The 20,746-nt window shown below is 45.3% G+C and overlaps 1 protein-coding gene across 2 annotated transcripts in view; it reads right to left on the bottom strand.

Annotated features, from left to right (window-relative positions):
• Positions 1-20,746, bottom strand: part of ARK2C (arkadia (RNF111) C-terminal like ring finger ubiquitin ligase 2C) — a 116,743-nt gene that overhangs the window by 56,074 nt on the left and 39,923 nt on the right. The window lies entirely within an intron of this gene.

The following is a 20,746-nucleotide window of genomic DNA, read 5'->3' as shown; positions in this document are numbered from 1 at the left end:
TCGCATGAACAGAGAGCAACAATACCCGAAGTCCGAAGGTGCAAACAATTTGATGTTTATTGGGGTGAACTTCCAGCAAGCTTAAATCCAAGTTCCTTTTTCCTTATTTTCGAATCCCAACTTACTTCCTGTTTGCCCCTAATTTATATAGTAATATTCTTAGCTATACCTCAACCAATCATTCTACTGAAATTTAACTAACCAATCCTAACATATTGTAACATGATTAGCTAACCAATTATATCCCACCACCTTAATTAGTTTACACCCAGCAAAATTAATTATACAGCAGACAGAAACAATCACAGAACCAGACAGAGACCATGCAAATAAACAACAGCAAAGTGGGAACTATAATGACAAAACAATACAGAAGTGAGGATTTCACAACTACATCTATAAAGACATAAGAGTTTCCCAGCTGTGTCTATTGATAAGTGAGTTCTTACCAGACAGAAAACTATCAACCTAAATGTCCTTTTACATCTTCTAGGTGCTTTCCTTTCTCTGGAGGTGATAGATCGGATCACCTTCCTAACAGCCCCATATTGACTAGTTTGGAATGTGAGGATGCGACCGGTCGCTTCCCAGCTTATGGCTGCCTCTGCTGCTTAGCCAAAGGCATTGGCTTAAGAACAGGGCCTCAGACTGTCACAGTGAGAGAAGGCCCTTACACAGATTCTTTCTTATATACCTCTATTACTATCTAAATGATAAACATATACCTACATTCTTAGAGTATAGGCCTTTACAGACAGGCCTGAATATCTATATCCTAACAATGTGCTTCTTAAAAAGCTGGAAGATATGGGAATTGCGATAGGTGACATGAGAGGTCAGGGCTACAATAATGGTGCCAACATGAGAGGAAAGAACAGAGGATTTCAGACACGGATCCGAGAGTTAGACCCGTGAGCGGTTTTTGTCCCATGCAGTTCTCATTCATTGAACTTGGTGGTCAGTGATGCAGTATCAGCTTCTAGTGAGGCTGCTGAATTTTTTAATGTAATTCAGAGCATCTATGTATTTTTCTCTGTATCAACTCATTGATGGCAAATTTTGAAGCAACATCTGGAACATCCTCTCTGACACTGAAACCACTGAGTGCCACATGATGGGAAAGTCGAGTGGAGGCGATAAAGCCTATCAAACACCAAATTGGGAAGATAGATGATGCCATAGTTGCCATTATGGAGGATAATGCTATGACAGGAACTGTTCATGGGAGAACAGTGGCAGAGGGAAATGGAATAACCAGAAACATACATAACTTCAAATTTCTGTGTGGCTTAGTGTTGTGGCATGACATACTGTTTGAAATAAATGTTGTAAGCAAGAGACTCCAAGGTGTTGAGCAATGGAACAACTGGACAAAGCAAAGTCATAACTACAGTCTTACTGGTCAGATGAGGGATTTCAAAATGTTCTGAAGAGTGCATAGAAGTTGCCCGAGAAACTTCACACTAAAGCTATTTTCCCACCCATTCAAGAATACAAGGGTCACCAAAGAAGAAGATGACATTTTGATTACGAGGCACGGGATAATCCCATAAGAGACCCCAAACAACAATTCAAAGTTGAATTCTTTAACCAGGTGCCAGATTGTGCAATACAGTCAGTTGAAAAACGTTTCATGCAGCTCAAGGAACACAGCAGTATATCTGGGATGTTGTATGATATTCCAAAACTCCTCACTATACCTGAAGAAGACCTACACCAGCAATGCGGGGCACTAGAGACAGTGTGGACACATGATGACATGCGTGATATTGATGCGAGTGATTTAGGTAATGAACTGAAAGCCCTTTCAAGATACATTTCAGCAGGATCAACTTCAAAGTCTATTCTAGAATATATGTGCACAAATAAGATGACCACCCTCTTTCCAAATGCTTTTGTTGCTCTGAACATACTTCTAACACTTCCTGTAACAGTTGCCAGTGGAGAACGCAGCTTCTCCAAGCTGAAGTTAATAAAAACACATCTACGCTCCACAGTGACAGAGGAGAGGCTGGTCGGCCTTGCAATCATCTCAACAGAGCATGAGCTGACCCAGACTGTGGACCGTCAGGAAGCAGTTCAAATCTTTGCAACCAAGAAGGCACAGAAAGCACCACTTTGATTATTCAAACAGATAAAAATGCCAGTGTTTACTATGCAGACAAAACAATTTACATTTGCTGTTCAGGCATTTGAAAGTTAAGTGTTACTTAAAATTTTTGAACAAGGCATTTTAAGTCGTTAGTTCTCCTTTATTGGGGTAGGTAGCAGAGCAGTACCATGGGAGGAGTAGAACAGGAAGAAGGCAGAATTGAGACCTTTCAAAGTTTTGGCCCAAGTGAGGGGCATGGGGGCATCATTTGAGCTCCCCCCCTCAAGTGCCAAAATGTTGTGGGCCGACCCTGCAGCTAGCATGTGGATAACGGTGATCCAGTCATTATAGTGTACTTGGGTTTTCAAAAAGCCTTTGACAAGGTCCCTCACCAAAGGCTCTTAAAGAAACTCAGTAGCCATGTGATAAGAGGAAAGGTTCTCTCAATGGTCAGAGACTGATCCACAAAGATAGGAATAAATAGTCAGATGTCACAATGGAGAGAGGTGAACAGCAGGGTCCCCCAAGGATCTGTATTGAGACCTGTGCTATTCAACAAATTCATTAATAGTCTGGCAAAGGGGAAGAACAGTGAGGTGACAAAGTCTGCAGATGATAGAAATCACTCAAGATCGTTAAATCCAAAAGCTGACTGTGAAAAGATACAAAGGGATCTCACAGAACTGGTTGACTGGGCAACAACAAAATGGAAGATGAAATTCAAGGTTACGTGCCAAATAACACACATTGGAGAAAATAATCCCAACTATACATACTAAATTAGCTATTACCACTCCAGAAAGAGATTTTGGAGCCATCATGGATAGTTCTCTGAACACTTCCTCTCAATGTGCAGCAGCAGTCAAAACAGCTAACAGATTGTTAGGAACTATTAGAAAAAGGATAGAAAATAAGACAGAAAACAACATAATGCCACTATATCAATCCATGGTGTGCTCATGCCTTGAGTGCTGTGTCGAGCTCTGGTTGCCCCATCTCAAAAAGGATATAGAGGAACTGGAAAAGGTTCAGAGAAGGGCAACAAAGATGATCTAGGATATGGCGCAGCTTCCACACGGGGAGAGACTAAGAAGATTAGGGTTGTTCATCTTAGAAAAGAGACGAGTAATGGGTGATATGACAGAGGTCTATTAAATCGTGAATGGCATGGAAAAAGTGAATAGAAAAGTGTTATTTATCCTTCCCCACAAAACATAAACCAGAGGTCACCCAATGAAATTAATAGGCAGCAGGTTTAACACTAACAAGAAGAAGCCCTTTTCATACAACATGCAACTAACCTGTGGAACTCATTGCCAGGGGATATTGTGATGGCCAAAAGTATAACTGGATTTTAAAAAAAACTGGTTAAGTTCATGGAGGATAGGTCCCTCAATGGCTATTAGCCAAGATGGGCAGGGACGCAACCCCGTGACTGTAAATCAGAAGCCAGGAGGTAAAATCAGAGGTGGATAACTCTATAATTGCCCTGCTCAATACATTCCCCTAGAAGCTTAGATATGAGCCACTCTTGGAGACAGGATACTGGGCTAGAGGATCACAGGTTCTTATGCCCACCAGTGGAAACTATATATAGTTATATAGTTCGGTGCCTACAGGGTTAGGTGGCGGCGGAACAATTGTGTTGAGAATGTTAGTGGGACCTAGATGTTGGACATTGGCCTCTTTAAGTGCCTAATTGCCTCTTGTGGCACCTAAGTTCCCTTGTGACTCTATCCTTCAGTGCCCATCTGTAAAATGGGGAGAGAATAGCACTTCCCTACCTCACAGTGTGTTGTAAGGATAAATAGGTTACAGATTGTGAGGCGCTCAGATACTGTGGTAATGGGAGCCATATAAAGTACTCAAAATAGAGAGAGATGGGCCATTGCTATATAGAATTTACAGGCCTGAATTTGCAGTAAACCCAAAGACTGACCAACTAGATCTATCACACTTACCATTCTGGTATGCAAGTGCCTACAGTCCCTCATCAAGGTTACGCATGGATTTAAGGAGAAAGATACATCGCCTTTAGCTCTGAATGTAACCTCTAGGTCCCAAGGACTTGTCAATTACTTTAATTTAGTTAATTTAGTTTAATTTCAGTGTCTTTGCAGCTCAGTTTCCGCATGGCTCTTTCCGCTGCCAGTGTTCGGAGACCATAGCAACTTCAAATTAAATATCAATCACAGCATTAAGGTCAAGTAGCTTGATTCCATTAACAGGCAGCTAGATTCAACTTCCATATAATGAACAGTCTATAACCTCCTAATGATCCTGAGAGAAAAACTGGGCAGTTCAGTTAGCTCCAGCATTCAATCATTGGCACCCTGCTGACATAGGGGATGGCAGAATTGATTCAAAAAGTCCATTCATCTGCCAAGAAATCTCATCTGAAATTATTCTGACCTGTGACAAATCTGTGTGAGTATCAATTTAAAGACAAAGCAAGAGAGATGGATTTCAGCTGGGCCTTTCAGTCTTGGCTTCCAAGTCTTACTCCCTGCAATACTATTATATATCTTTCAGAGTAGCAGCCGTGTTAGTCTGTATTCGCAAAAAGAAAAGGAGTACTTGTGGCACCTTAGAGACTAACCAATTTATTTGAGCATAAGCTTTCGTGAGCTACAGCTCACTTCATCGGATGCATGAAGTGGAAAATACAGTGCGGAGATTTATATAGATAGAGAACATGAAACAATGGGTGTTACCATACACACTGTAACTAGAGTGATCACTTAAGGTGAGCAGAGGTTCACCCCTCTCCCCCTGCTCTCCTGCTGGTAATAGCTCACCTTAAGTGATCACTCTGGTTACAGTGTGTATGGTAACACCCATTGTTTCATGTTCTCCATCTATATAAATCTCCCCACTGTATTTTCCACTTCATGCATCCGATGAAGTGAGCTGTAGCTCACGAAAGCTTATGCTCAAATAAATTTGTTAGTCTCTAATATGCCACAAGTACTCCTTTTCTTTTTATTATATATCTGTATCTCACTTTCTAACTGAGGTTAGAGATTTTTTTTTCCTACTATGGGTTGACTGCCACACGGAAAAAAGAAATGATGCTATGTTGGAGAGGCTGCATGGTCTAATGGCTAGAGCACTGGACTGAGAGTCAGGAGACCTGTGTTCTACTCCTGGGTTATGATTATTTGTATTACCGCAGCCGTATCATTTGTATTACCGTAGCTGCACCATTACCTAGTCATGGACCAGGACCTCATTGTGCTAGGTGCTGTACAAACACAGATCAAAAAGACTAGCCAGCTGTGTGACACATCACTTTTGTTTCCTTCTCCACATCCTTTCTTTCCCTTGTCTATTTAGATTGTCTGTCTTTAGGAGCAAGGCCTGTCTCTTACTACGGGTTTGTACAACACCTACCACAATGGTGTCTCAATCTCAATGGTGGCTAGTACAACAGAAATAAACAATGAAATAATATGAATAATAAGCAGCAAGAGTGTGATATTATTATTGTTATTATTATTATTTATTATTAACACATCACTAGATCTGAGTCAATTTCAAAATTAAAATTTTTGCAACAAAAAGGGGGAAAGCTTTATGCTCATCTCTGGTTTTATGCAAATAAGTACAGTTCCACTCCTCCATCAATAGGTGGCGCTAGCTGTTACTACAGTCTGTACAATAGGAAGTCAAATCCCATTCCCCTCATGCTGGTTAACTAAAGTTCAGCCACGTCTGGTTCTTTTTATATATATATATATATATATATATATATATATATTTGCAATAAATAAATAAATAAATTCCCTTTTTTCAGCCAGCTCTACTTATTGCAACACTCTGTCATGCTAGCTGCAAACGTCCATTTTTCTACTTCCCCCCCCCCACATCTCCACCCTTCCTCCCGTGCTGCCCTTCACACTCAGAACTGATCTGACTGCTCCCTTAGTTTTGCTGAGTGTTCAGTGGCAGGTTCAGAGCGACATGCCTGGCGTCTGAGCACCTACAGTCTCAGGTGGGAAAAGACCAGGCCTTGGAAGAGTACAGCCTCAGTCACCTGTATCTTCTGTTGGATTTGACTTTTGATGTTTTCCCTGCAGATGTGCATGTTTCACGTCTAGAGCCAGAATCACCCTCCCTGGCACAGGAAAGTCCAAACGACACCTTCCAACACCAGCAAAGGCTGCTGCACCTCATGGTGTAGGGTGTAATTTTTCCTGGTAAGAGGGCACAACTGCTCACCCATAGGGGCTTATGCCAAGGGAAGGTGTTTCCAGAAAAGCCTCCTGCTGGCTGACACTGATCACCACTGGGTCCATGAGGGAGGGGAGATTGTAGAAGCTTTGCATCTGCACAACCTCACCCCAGGTGGACTTTCCTCTACCAGGTGCTTGCAGACACTGGCGTGAATCTGACTCTCTCATCCTAGGAGTAATCGACATGTGCAGATTAAAAGTGATTGAACCCGAATGGGGTTAACCCTGCCTGCCTTATTTACAACCCCAGTTGTCCCCAAGTCCTGGGGCACCTTGCATCTCTGGAGCCAGTGAGCTATGGGCTTTGGAGAAGTTGCAGCTACATGATCCCAGCCACAGTGTTCAGTGACGGGAATTCTGGCATAGCCCTTTTAAAGCTGGACAGTTTGCCACCCTAGAGACACGGCTGACGTTTAGTTAACCAGCATGAGGGGAACGGGATTTGACTCCCTATTGTACAGAATGTAGAAACAGCTAGTGCCACCTATTGGTGGAGGAGTGGAACTGTACTTATTTGCATAACACCAGAGATGAGCATAAAGATGGAAACAGTGGCTATTCTCCACTTTAATTTGATCATTTCAAACTGAAAAGTGCATCAGTGCAGCATAGGCCATAGCTTTATATCCGCTCAGCCCTGCACAGGCTGTGATTTTAAACTGGAGCATGAAGAAATTATCCTGAAAATTAACTACTATAACAAGAAAAGCTTGAAAGAAGGATGACTTACACTGTTGTAAAACAGGAGTCCCTCAACTGACAGAGAGATCAAACTCGGGTCCCACGTGTTCTACCATAGACCATCACAAGCTGTGATTTTGACTCCACCATTTCTGTGACATCTGTTAAAAACCATACTTTTAGAAAAAACAAACCAACTCTAAAGCACCCATCGGAGCAATGAAGAACCCTATATTTCAGATGGTAAGATCATCATTTACCCCTCTTGGCACAATTATTGCGTTTGTAAGGGGACTGTTGCCCCCTTACTAACATTCAGTGGGGGTGTTTTGGCTGGCTAGCTCCCAGTACTAAAAGGGGAAGGGTTGATGGGAAATCAGGACCCTCAGACTGATAGTCCCCAGGAACAACGGAGAGAGGTCAATGCTCCAGGTCAGCCTGAATGACAGGGCGGGCAGCCTAAATCAGGGAGTCAGGAGGCCAGGGAGGTCCCGTCCTCCGTGTGAGCTGGAATTGCCTGGATCAGACAGAGTGGGGCCGAGCTACGGAGAAAGCAGGGGCGCAAGCTGAACTGGGGAGCAGAGCTGTGCCAGATCCAGAGAGAGCAGACCCTGTCCTGGGAGCAGAGCTGCAGCCCCAAAGCCAGAGGCACAGCCCAGAGAGAGCAGACTTGCCCTGGGAGCAGAGCTGCAGCAACCAGACCCAGAAGGGCCAGAAAAGCAGCCCAGGAAGCAGGTCAGTGCTGGGAGCAGAGTCACAGAAGCAGCCTGCAGAGCAGACCTGTCCTGGGAGCTGAGCTGCAGCAACCAGAGCCAGAGGGGCCAGAGAAGCAGCCCAGGGAGCTGGAGGCAGAGCGGCAGCAGCAGTGCAGAGACAGAGCGGTGGAGCTGGGGCTGGAGCAGTCCGGAGCTGGGTGCAGTGAGCAGCTGAGGAGACCGAGGGGGACCCTGGGCAGCAGGCCCAGCACAGGGAGACGCCTCAGCCAAGGGGCTCTGCAGGCCAGGCTTGGATCGTAACCCCGACAGGATGGGGGCGACACCGGGAAGAAGGGTCCTACCACTTAGAGCCTGAGAGCGTGTGGCCACCACCAGAGCAAGCGTCCAACCTACAGCATCCCTGCAGCACAGCCAGGGCCTGAGCAGGAGGCCTGGGACTTACAAGGAGCAGACTGTGAACTGCCCTGATGTTCCAGAGACACTGTTTGTGACGTTCCCTGCCACAGAGCGGGGTGACGTGTTTCCTTTAACCGCTCCCATTCTTCCTTATTCTTTTTAAAATTAATTGTTGATTAAATAACTTTCATTTGCTTTCCATTGTATGTAATGGTCAGTGGGTCAGAGAAGTGCCCAGTGCAGAGAGAGTACCCCGGAGTGGGGACACCCTAGCCCCTGTCCTAGGTGACCACAGCAGGGTTGGGGGTCGAGACCCCCAGGAATCCTGGGCCCAGCCTTGTTGGGGTTACGAGGACTCTGCCAGACAGGAGAGTGGAAGGGGAATCCTCAAGGGCAGGGAGGCCACTGGGTAAAGGAAGTGGGAGCGAGAACTCGGATCCTTTCGCTAGCCCACTTAACCGGGGTAGTGCAGAAGCCAGAAAAGTTCCCCACAATAGCGGGGCTATTCCCCAGCTTACACATTGTTGCCTAGGTACTTTGTAGATTTTATTCACTTTGCCCTCTGCAAAGTATGTTCTTTTAAAAGCACTCAGCTACGTCACTCGAGCAAAAGAACAGCAAACAACACAACTCCAATCTGAAAATAGCCCTTTTGGTTTTAAATTTAAAAAAAACCCAGCCAATTCAATTTAAAAGTGCAGTTATGTTCATTAAAATGACTGTTAAAATAACATCACAACATCCCATCTTTATTCCCTTTGAATTACTTCCTATCTGATTTGCCCATCAATTTAAAAGTGCAGTTATGTTCATTAAAATGACTGTTAAAATAACATCACAACATCCCATCTTTATTCCCTTTGAATTACTTCCGATCTGATTTGCCCACTTAAATAAACATTATGATCCAAATTCTCTGCTCCTGTGAGATGACACAACGACATTGGCTCTGTACCTGCCAGCACTGCAAACAAAACCTCGGATCAGAAAGATGATGATCTACAAATTGGTTATCAGATCAATTTCTTAAGGTCAGAACAACAGGATGAGGTGCTAGGATAACTGGGTCCTATTGTTGACCATGAATGTGATATGTGATTTTAGGCAATGTCCTGAATTATTATGCCTCAGATTATCCATTGGTAAAATTAGTGTAATATCTAGGGCTGGTCAAAAATGTTCTGCCTCAATTGTTTTTTAATGAAAAATTGAGTTTTCAACTAAGCAAAAAGAAAAGTGTCTGCTTTCTGCAGAATACTGCAACTATCAAATCCCCCCCCCTCATTCTTCTCTTCTGCAGACTAAACAATCCCAGTTCCCCCAGCCTCTCCTCATAAGTCATGTGTTCCAGTCCCTAATAATTTTTGTTGCCCTCTGCTGGACGCTTTCCAATTTTTCCACATCCTTCTTGTAGTGTGGGGCCCAAAACTGGAAACAGTACTCCAGATGAGGCCTCACTAATGTTGAATAGAGGGGAACGATCACGTCCCTCGATCTGCTGGCAATGTCCCTACTTATACAGCCCAAAATGCCGTTAGCCTTCTTGGCAACAAGAGCGCACTTGATTCATATCCAGCTTCTTGTCCACTGTAACCCATAGGTCCTTTTCTGCTGCATGGGATTCTTCCGTCCTAAGTGTGTTTCTCTACAGTCGTGTTCGGAAAGTACTTGGAGATCCTTGAACGAAAGGTGCTATATAGACAGAAACTGTCATTGCCAATAGAGATTCTGCAATCAGAATGTAGGTGACAATTTTGCCGGACATGCGTAAAGCAGAGTAGAACCCAGCAGGACTTTTCAGACCAGTCTTAACTCCACAGTTATAACAAAATGAGGGATGACCCAAATACCCATGAGAATCAGATCCAGTAAATAAGAAGGTGCTGTTTTCACATAGTGGCTTTTCTGATTGTAACTGCACTGCAAAGTTTACAAAGCACTTCAGTCCTGGACTAAAAATGTCATTCCAAATTCTCAAATTAATCACCTTCTGCGGAATGCACTTCTAGAATAGCCAAAGTAACTGACCCTTCGAGCTGCATACAATAATCTTCAGAAGTTCAAGAGCTGCCAGATACGCGCAACCTGCACCGCCCCCTCCCTGTGGGGCAGAAGCCCCTAGTCCCACCACCCTGCTGCAGGGCAGAAGACCTGAGCTCCCCGCACCCACCACCACCTAGTCTGGTAGGTGGAGAATGGGGACATGCGTGGGGGGGCTCCGCGAGCTGCACTTTAATTGTAAAAGAGCTGCATGCAGCTCATGAGCCACAGTTTGGCCACACCTGCTATAAAGCAACACAAACCCCTTTGCAATGAGTGAGACGGGATAATGAAAGAACCTTTTTCCCAGGTGGCCAGAGTGACTCTTGCCATCAATGGCAGAACTTGCACTGACTTCAACAGGAGCAGGAGCAAGCCCAGGCATTGCTACGCTTCCCTACCTCTCCAGCTGGGTTGAGTGCTGTTTAAGGAAACAGAGCAGCCGGGAGTATCTGAGGATAAAGAGACCCAGAGCTCCAGCCTTTCCCAGATCTTAACACACAGCACTTCCACCTTGTTTCTCAGTAGGTACAACCACTTGAAGAAGAAGAACTATAATCAGCACCTTCATTGTCCACAGCCATTAATAAATCCATCCTCCTCATCCCTGTGAGGTTGGTATTATTAGCTCTATTTTACAGGTGGAGAAACTGAGGCAGAGAGGGGACATGACTTGCCCAAAGCTACACAGAGTGTGAGCGCCAGGAATAGAACTCAGAAGCTTGGATCTCCACCATTCTCTGTGCAGATCTCGACACCAGGCCTCTCGGAGTAGCAGCTCTTATGGGCTTAGATTGCTTTATGCTACCTGCTCAAGTAGTTCCTTTGGCAGCTTAGTTGCCTATTGATCATCCACCTTTGTAATAAAAAATCCCTTCTTGCAATCCAGCCTAAAGCTCCCCTTCATTAGCTTTAATTCCTGAGCTCATGTGACTCTTTTACCTTGTTGTATGAATGAGCCTTGTCCTAGATCCTCGTGTGAACCCATCAAGAAGTTGTAAAGCATGATTAAGTCACCTCTCAGCTGCCCTTTTATTTTTTCCTTTCTTGCAAGGCTGAACATATTCATCCCTTGAAACCTGTCTTTGCAAGGCAGGCCCCTTCGCCCCTTGGAACAATCGCTGGAAAACTCTTTTTGAAAGAATCACAGCAGACGGCCATTAAAAAAAAAAAAAAAGACAGCTGTAGCTTAAGAGTGAGAGTTTCAAAAGCGCCCAGCAATGGCTGGATTCTGCTCCCAGTGAAGTCAACCGAAGATTCACCAGTGACTCCAGTGGAAACAGAATCAGGCCAACCCTGAGAACTTCTGCAAATGCCACCCTACGTGAATTGGTCCAGCACTGAAAGATCCTTTACGTAGACCAATAAAACCTGTCACCTGCGCACTCCTTGCCCTGCACTACCCAGGCTTTCCTTGGAGGCGTGGGGAGGCTTTTAAAGTGTCATTTGCGCTGCTAGGACTGACCTGCAACCCCCCTCTTAGCTTCCCTCTTGGTGCCTCGTCAGCACTGCGCAGATCATCACTTCAGACTGACAGTCCCTTCCGTCGCTCCTGTCGTGAGCCTGTACAGAGTGCTGCCACAGCCCCTCAGTCAGTCCCACCCCACAATAAGCCCCAGACTGTCCATCATTCCAGCCAAATCATCAATCCACACACAATATTTTTTTTAAAATGTTGTTACCGAATTTGGGAAGGATGAGACAGAAACCAAACTCACAGGGCCTAATTCTTTCCCAGTGTAATCCCACCGAGGTCAATAGACTTTCATCAGGGATGAATCTGGTACATTTTCTTTTGTGATTTGAAAGGAGGTTACCAGAGGTAGAAGGTTAGTGCATTACCCAACTCTGCTACCTACACAAACACGTATATGCACTTTTATTTATGCCTAGGATGTACAATAGGAAGAGCATTGAAAAAAATATTTAGCGTTGGCCAAACTGACGCAATAGATGCCATCGCAGAAGACTGGAATGAGGCTGAATTTCCTATGAGAACATAGATGACTTTACCTCAGTGTGTTGCATTTCTGGGCTAAAGAACTTGACGTTTTCCCGTTAAGGTCTCATGGGTTCATCCTAAGCCTGGGTCCCACTGAAGTCGGTGTAAGAAAGAAGGAAGAAAGCACAATGCTTAAATCACAACTGGTCACTTGAACCTCCCTGAGTAATTTTTTGGCCTCTAAAACACAAGATATGTATGACTGTGGGGGAAGCAGAGTTCAAGTCAACAAAAATCACCCTCTTGCTTCTGGGAATAAAAACTCATGAAACTCTAATTGTGAAAGATATTCTGCTTGTGGCTTAGTCCATGCTAAGGGATCCCAGGTGTTTAGGTAGCAATCTCCATTGGCTAATCTCAACCCTATACTAAGTGTGCTGTACACCGTAAACCCATCAGATACATCACCGAGCTGCACAAACATTTGCTGGCCCTCCCAGACTAACACTCTCTCCTGATGGGGACTAAAATAAGGAAACACTTTAGGAACAGCTTGTCCAGGGGAGGTGGGAGTGTGTCCAGTGGCTGAAAAGAAAACTCAGGGTTCAGTTCCTGGCTCTGCTACAGAGTGGCTTTGGGCAAGTCATACAACATTTCTGGATGCCAGCTTTGAAGAGGGGCTGATAATACTGACCTACCTCACAGAGGATATGTGAAGCTAAATTAATTAATGTCTGCCAAGCGTGTTACATCCTTGGACGGAAAATACTGTAGCCATGCAGCAAACTGGCTACTATGTATGTGCCCCTTTGCCCTCTAACGGAGGGGATCAGAACTACGTATTATAGGTCCTATACTGCTAACTTACAGAAGTTCTCCTTTTGCTCAAGCAGCAGCTTGTGTGCGTGTGTGTGTGTGTGTTTCTATACAGACAAACATACCCTTGCATCATGAGGAATATGCACCTGACTCAAAAGCCAAGACAAAAATAAATCAGTACAAATTAAGTGTGTAATTGCAAGCTGCACTGTCCTTCAAAGGGAAACTCTCCTTATGGAAAAAGCAGGAATATGAAATGACACTCACAATGCAAATAAGAGATCCAAGCCATGGCTCAAAGAGGATAATTTTGTCCAAGGTGAAATAATATCTGATACTTACATCGCACGTGTCACTTAGCTGCTGAGCAGATTTCAGGAGTACTTTATACTGCCTTTTTTTGACCACTAAGTGCAGTGATAAAATACTTCAGAAGTTTCAACTCTGTTTTAGATCCACTTCCAGGAGACAGCTGTAGGGCAAAAGTCTGTTCTTCCTGTTCAAAGCAAGGGGAACGCCATTGAGCTCCATGGCGCTATCACAATATCAAACCAGTGGAATCAGGACTTCAGAAGAGTTACTCCAGATTTACACCCACATAAGCAGGAGCAGAATTTGGCTCATATATTCAGTTTCTAAAACTTCCCTTGCAAAGAGGGACGTCAAATAAGTGATGTAACGCCTCACTCTGCTACCACTGGCATTGACATGGTCTGACATTGGAATGTCATTGGATCTACAACCTACCCTGAGGAACGATCCTTCACTCTCACAGATCTTGGGAGACAGGCCAGTCCTCGCTTACAGACAGCCCCCCCAACCTGAAGTAAATACTCACCAGCAACAAAAACACCAACCCAGGAACCAAACCCTGCTACACCCCGTTGCCAACTCTGTCCACATATCTATTCAGGGGACACCATCATTGGACCTAACCACATCAGCCACACCATCAAGGGCTCATTCACCTACACATCTACCGATGTGATATATGCCATCATGTGCCAGCAAAGCCCCTCTGCCATGTACATTGGCCAAACCGGACAGTCTCTACGCAAAAGAATAAATGGACACAAATCTGACATCAGGAATCATAACATTCAAAAACCAGTAGGAGAACACTTCAATCTCTCTGGTCACTCAATAACAGACCTCAAAGTGGCAATTCTTCAACAAAAACCTTCAAAAACAGACTCCAACATGAAGCTGCAGAACTGGAATTAATTGGCAAACTGGATACCATCAGATTAGGCCTGAATAGAGACTGGGAGTGGTTGGGTCATTACAAAACCTATACTTAATCTCCCCGATACTAATTTCTCCCCAATGTTACTCACACCTTCTTGTGAACTGTCTGTAATGGGCCACTCTCTTACCACTTCAAAAGTTATTTTTCGTCCCTTGGTATGCTGCTGTTAATTGATTTATCTTGTTAGACTGACCTCACACTTGGTAAAGCAATTCCCCATCCTTTCATGTATTTATACCTGCTCCTGTATTTTCACTCCATGCATCCGATGAATTGGGCTCTAGTCTTTGAAAGCTTATGCCCAAATACATTTGTTAATGTCTAAGGTGCCATAAGGACTCCTTGTTGTTTTTATTGGAATGTGACTTCATTTGGAATACGAAATGTGAACAAGAAAATGAACAACTAACAATACTCTGATTGAATCAGAGACTGTGGCCCCAATTCAGCAAGGTGCTGCTGTATGACTAAGAGATGGATCTGAACCAGAAACCTCCAAAACTGGGGATGTTTGAAATCTAGACCCAAACTCATGTTCTGATGTGGCCTAAGGCAAAAAGGCACTTTTTCTACAATGGGCCAAAGTGGTACACTGTCATAAATATAAAGGGAAGGGTAAACCCCTTTGAAATCCCTCCTGGCCAGGGGAAAGCTCCTCTCACCTGTAAAGGGTTAAGAAGCTAAAGGTAACCTCGCTGGCACCTGACCAAAATGACCAATGAGGAGACAAGATACTTTCAAAAGCTGGGAGGAGGGAGAGAAACAAAGGGTTTGTGTGTCTGTCTGTAGTCGTCTTGGCCAGGGACAGAACAGGAATGGAGTCTTAGAACTTTTAGTAAGTAATCTAGCTAGGTATGTGTTAGATTATGATTTCTTTAAATGGCTGAGAAAAGAATTGTGCTGAATAGAATAACTATTTCTGTCTGTGTATCTTTTTTGTAACTTAAGGTTTTGCCTAGAGGGGTTCTCTATGTTTTTGAATCTAATTACCCTGTAAGATATATACCATCCTGATTTTACAGGGGGGATTTCTTTATTTCTATTTACTTCTATTTTTTATTAAAAGTCTTCTTGTAAAACACTGAATGCTTTTTCATTGTTCTCAGATCCAAGGGTTTGGGTCTGTGGTCACCTATGCAAATTGGTGAGGCTTTTTATCCAACATTTCCCAGGAAAGGGGGGGTGCAAGTGTTGGGAGGATTGTTCATTGTTCTTAGGATCCAAGGGTCTGGGTCTGTAGTCACCTAGGCAAATTGGTGAGGCTTTTTACCAAACCTTGTCCAGGAAGTGGGGTGCAAGGTTTTGGGAAGTATTTTGGGGGGAAGGACGCGTCCAAACAGCTCTTCCCCAGTAACCAGTATTAGTTTGGTGGTGGTAGCGGCCATTCCAAGGATAACGGGGGTAATATTTTGTACCTTGGGGAAGTTTCGACCTAAGCTGGTAAAGATAAGCTTAGGAGGTTTTTCATGCAGGTCCCCACATCTGTACCCTAGAGTTCAGAGTGGGGGAGGAACCTTGACATGGTGGCACAGTGGTGGGATTAACCTGAAATCATTTTGAGATCCAGTTGAGATTTTTTGAACTAGAAATACAGATTTTAAAAAGGAATTTTTAGGAAGTCCAGAAGGCAGCTTTGAAACTGAAAGCAGCTTGGTTTCTCTCTGCTTTGTGGCCAAGCAGAGACAAAAGGGGATTATCTTGTGAATTGCAGATTTTCTTTGCCTGGAGGCAGGGTACTTAACTCCTGCAGGGAAATTCACAGTCTTCCAACCCAGAGGTTTTTTTTTTTTTCTTTTCTTCCTAAAAGTAAATAGGGGGTGTGTGCTCTACCCATTTGCCTGGAGACAAAAGTGGCAGGGTTTTTTTTAGGATTTTGATTTTTTTTTTTTTTTTTTTACAAGGAGCACAGGTTTGAAAAGAAATTTTTTTTCTTCTTTGGGCTGGGTAAGCAGGTTTCCAAGTAGTTGGAGGTTTTTTGCTTTAATTTGGGCCCAGAGCAGAGACAAGGGAATTGTCTTTTTCTGTAGGCTGACAATCACTATCAGAGAATAGGTATTCTATTCCAGCACAGCAAAATTTTACAGCCAAGTTTTGTTTGTTTATTTCTAAACCTCGGGTGTAAAGTTAGTTAAAAACAGAGAGGTTAGAATGGCCAAATCCTCAGCTCGACTACAGCTGGAATTAGCCAAATTTCAGGCTGAGGAAAAACAAAGGGAACATGAAAGACAGATAGAACTCATGCAGCTGAAGAAGGAACAAGAAAGGGAGGCAGAACAGCACCAAGAGGCTGCCCACAAGAGGGAAATGGAGGCAAGGAAGCATGTGGAGGAGGAGAGGGAAAAAGAGAGGAAGCATGTGGAGGAGGAGAAGGAAAAAGAGAGGAAGCATGTGGAGGAGATGGAGAGGATAAAGGCCCAGCAGAATATACCAACAAACCCTAGCAATCCTTCTCCAGGTACCACTTCCCATCCCAGAAAGTTCCCCACCTACAAGGCAGGTGATGATACTGAGGCCTTCTTAGAAAACTTCGAAAGGGCCTGCCTTGGGTACAACATCTCTACTGACCAATACATGGTAGAGCTGAGGCCGCAGCTCAGTGGACCCTTAGCTGAGGTGGCAGCTGAAATGCCTAAAGAACACATGAACAAGTATGAACTGTTTAAATCCAAGGCGAGAGTCAGAATGGGGATAACACCCGAGCAGTCTCGTCGGAGGTTCAGAGCCCTAAGGTGGAAACCAGACATGTCATTTACCCGACATGCCTACCACATTGTAAAACATTGGGATGCCTGGATATCAGGAGCAAGTGTTGAATCTCCCGTAAATTTGCCCTTCCTAATGCAAATGGAACAATTCTTAGAGGGTGTTCCTGAGGAAATAGAAAGATACATCCTAGATGGGAAACCCAAAACTGTAATTGAGGCAGGAGAGATTGGAGCCAGATGGGTGGAGGTGGCAGAGAAGAAGAAAACTGGTCGCAGTTGGAGCGGAGACCAGAAGGGACCACCCCAGACCACACCCTATTACCGGGGGCCGCCCAAAGCCCCACCTACCTCCCAAAGAACCCTCCAGACCCCTTATCGTCCCACCACCCCGTTCTCCAGCAACCCTCCTCGCCCCAGTGACCCGTCAGCTGGACGATGTTTTAAGTGTAACGAGCTGGGGCATGTAAAGGCCAACTGCCCCAAGAACCCCAACAGATTACAGTTCATTGCACCGGAATCACACCAGAGGTCCACAGGCCCAGATACCTCCCAGATACCCTTGGAGCGGAGGGAAACTGTGAGTGTGGGTGGGAAGAAGGTCACCGCGTGGAGGGACACCGGAGCACAAGTGTCAGCTATCCATGCTTCCTTAGTGGACCCCAATTTAATCAACCCAGAGATCCAAGTGACGATTCAACCCTTCAAGTCCAACTCTTTCAATTTGCCTACAGCCAAGTTGCCTGTCCAGTACAAGGGCTGGTCAGGAATGTGGACTTTTGCAGTCTATGATGATTATCCCATCCCCATGCTGTTGGGGGAAGACTTGGCCAATCATGTGAAGCAGGCCAAGAGGGTGGGAATGGTCACCCGCAACCAGGCTAAACAAGCCGTGAGGCCTAGCTCTGTTCCGGAAACTTCTATCAGGACCCAGTCAGAGGTGATGGACCTGGACCCCAGGCCAATGTCTGCAACAGCAGTAGTGGATCCAGTCCCAGAGACCCAGACGGAACCAGTCCCAGAACCGGAACCAGCCAAACAACCAACACCAGACCCCGTGTCAGCACTGAATCCAGTACTTGCAACCTCAACACCAGAGGGCCCCACCGAACCTGAACTGGCAGCAGCCGATAACCCTACACAAGAGGCTCAGCCGGAGCCTGAATCCCAACATAGTGCACCAGCGGAGAGCGGTTCACAGTCAACAGAAACAGCTCCATCCCCTATATCGCTTCCAGAGGGACCAAGCCTAGGTCCACAATCCCATGAGGAACTGATGTCTCCAGCATCAAGGGAACAGTTCCAGACCGAACAGGAAGCAGATGAAAGCCTCCAGAGAGCTTGGACGGCGGCACGGAGCAACCCACCGCCTCTCAGCTCTTCTAATCGATCCAGGTTTGTTGTAGAAAGAGGACTTTTATACAAGGAAACTCTTTCTGGGGGACACCAGGAAGACTGGCATCCTCAGAGACAGTTGGTAGTTCCAACTAAATACCGGGCCAAGCTCTTGAGCTTAGCCCATGATCACCCTAGTGGCCATGCTGGGGTGAACAGGACCAAAGACCGTTTGGGGGGGTCATTCCACTGGGAGGGAATGGGCAAGGATGTTTCTACCTATGTCCAGTCTTGTGAGGTGTGCCAAAGAGTGGGAAAACCCCAAGACCAGGTCAAAGCTCCTCTCCAGCCACTCCCCATCATTGAAGTTCCATTTCAGCGAGTAGCTGTGGATATTCTGGGTCCTTTTCCGAAAAAGACACCCAGAGGAAAGCAGTACATACTGACTTTCATGGATTTTGCCACCCGATGGCCGGAAGCAGTAGCTCTAAGCAACACCAGGGCTAAAAGTGTGTGCCAGGCACTAGCAGACATTTTTGCCAGGGTAGGTTGGCCCTCCGACATCCTCACAGATGCAGGGACTAATTTCCTGGCAGGAACTATGAAAAACCTTTGGGAAGCTCATGGGGTAAATCACTTGGTTGCCACTCCTTACCATCATCAAACAAATGGCATGGTGGAGAAGTTTAATGGAACTTTGGGGGCCATGATACGTAAATTCGTAAATGAGCACTCCAATGATTGGGACCTAGTATTGCAGCAGTTGCTCTTTGCCTACAGAGCTGTACCACATCCCAGTTTAGGGTTTTCTCCATTTGAACTTGTATATGGCCGTGAGGTTAAGGGGCCATTGCAGTTGGTGAAGCAGCAATGGGAGGGATTTACACCTTCTCCAGGAACTAACATTCTGGACTTTGTAACCAACCTACAAACCACCCTCCGAACCTCTTTAGCCCTTGCTAGAGAAAACTTACAGGATGCTCAAAAAGAGCAAAAAGCCTGGTATGATAAACATGCCAGAGAGCGTTCCTTCAAAGTAGGAGACCAGGTCATGGTCTTAAAGGCGCTCCAGGCCCATAAAATGGAAGCATCGTGGGAAGGGCCATTCGTGGTCCAGGAGCGCCTGGGAGCTGTTAATTATCTCATAGCATTCCCCACCTCCAACCGAAAGCCTAAGGTGTATCATATTAATTCTCTAAAGCCCTTTTATTCCAGAGAATTAAAGGTTTGTCAGTTTACAGCCCAGGGAGGAGACGACGCTGAGTGGCCTGAAGGTGTCTACTACGAAGGGAAATGTGCTGGTGGTGTGGAAGAGGTGAACCTCTCCATGACCCTTGGGCGTATGCAGCGACAGCAGATCCAGGAGCTGTGCACTAGCTACGCGCCAACGTTCTCAGCCACCCCAGGACTGACTGAACGGGCATACCACTCCATTGACACAGGTAATGCTCACCCAATTAGGGTCCAACCTTACCGGGTGTCTCCTCAAGCTAAAACTGCTATAGAACGGGAGATCCAGGATATGTTACAGATGGGTGTAATCCGCCCCTCTGAAAGTGCATGGGCATCTCCAGTGGTTCTAGTTCCCAAACCAGATGGGGAAATACGTTTTTGCGTGGACTACCGTAAGCTAAATGCTGTAACTCGCCCAGACAACTATCCCATGCCACGCACAGATGAACTATTAGAGAAACTGGGAAGGGCCCAGTTCATCTCTACCTTGGACTTAACCAAGGGGTACTGGCAGGTACCGCTAGATGAATCTGCCAAGGAAAGGTCAGCCTTCATCACACATCTCGGGCTGTATGAATTTAATGTACTCCCTTTCGGGCTGCGAAATGCACCCGCCACTTTCCAAAGACTTGTAGATGGTCTCCTAGCGGGATTAGGAGAATATGCAGTCGCCTACCTTGACGATGTGGCCATATTTTCGGATTCCTGGGCAGACCACCTGGAACATCTACAAAAAGTCCTTGAGCGCATAAGGGAGGCAGGACTAACTGTTAAGGCTAAGAAGTGTCAAATAGGCCTAAACAGAGTGACTTACCTTGGACACCAGGTGGGTCAAGGAACTATCAGCCCCCTACAGGCCAAAGTGGATGCTATCCAAAAGTGGCCTGTCCCAAAGTCAAAGAAACAGGTTCAATCCTTCTTAGGCTTGGCCGGTTATTACAGACGATTTGTACCGCACTACAGCCAAATCGCTGCCCCACTGACAGACCTAACCAAAAAGAAACAGCCAAATGCTGTTCAGTGGACCGGAAAGTGTCAGAAGGCCTTTAACAAGCTTAAAGCGACACTCATGTCTGACCCTGTACTAAGGGCCCCAGACTTTGACAAACCGTTCCTAGTAACCACAGATGCATCCGAGCGTGGTGTGGGAGCAGTTTTAATGCAGAAAGGACCTGATCAAGAATTCCACCCTGTAGTGTTTCTCAGCAAAAAACTGTCTGAGAGGGAAAGCAACTGGTCAGTCACTGAAAAAGAATGTTATGCCATTGTCTACGCTCTGGAAAAGCTACGCCCATATGTTTGGGGA

The sequence above is a fragment of the Lepidochelys olivacea genome (assembly GCF_965140295.1).
Source record: "Lepidochelys olivacea isolate rLepOli2 genome assembly, chromosome: 5".
Classification (NCBI taxonomy): Eukaryota; Metazoa; Chordata; order Testudines; family Cheloniidae; genus Lepidochelys; species Lepidochelys olivacea.
This window is presented reverse-complemented; position numbering and strand designations above follow the sequence as displayed.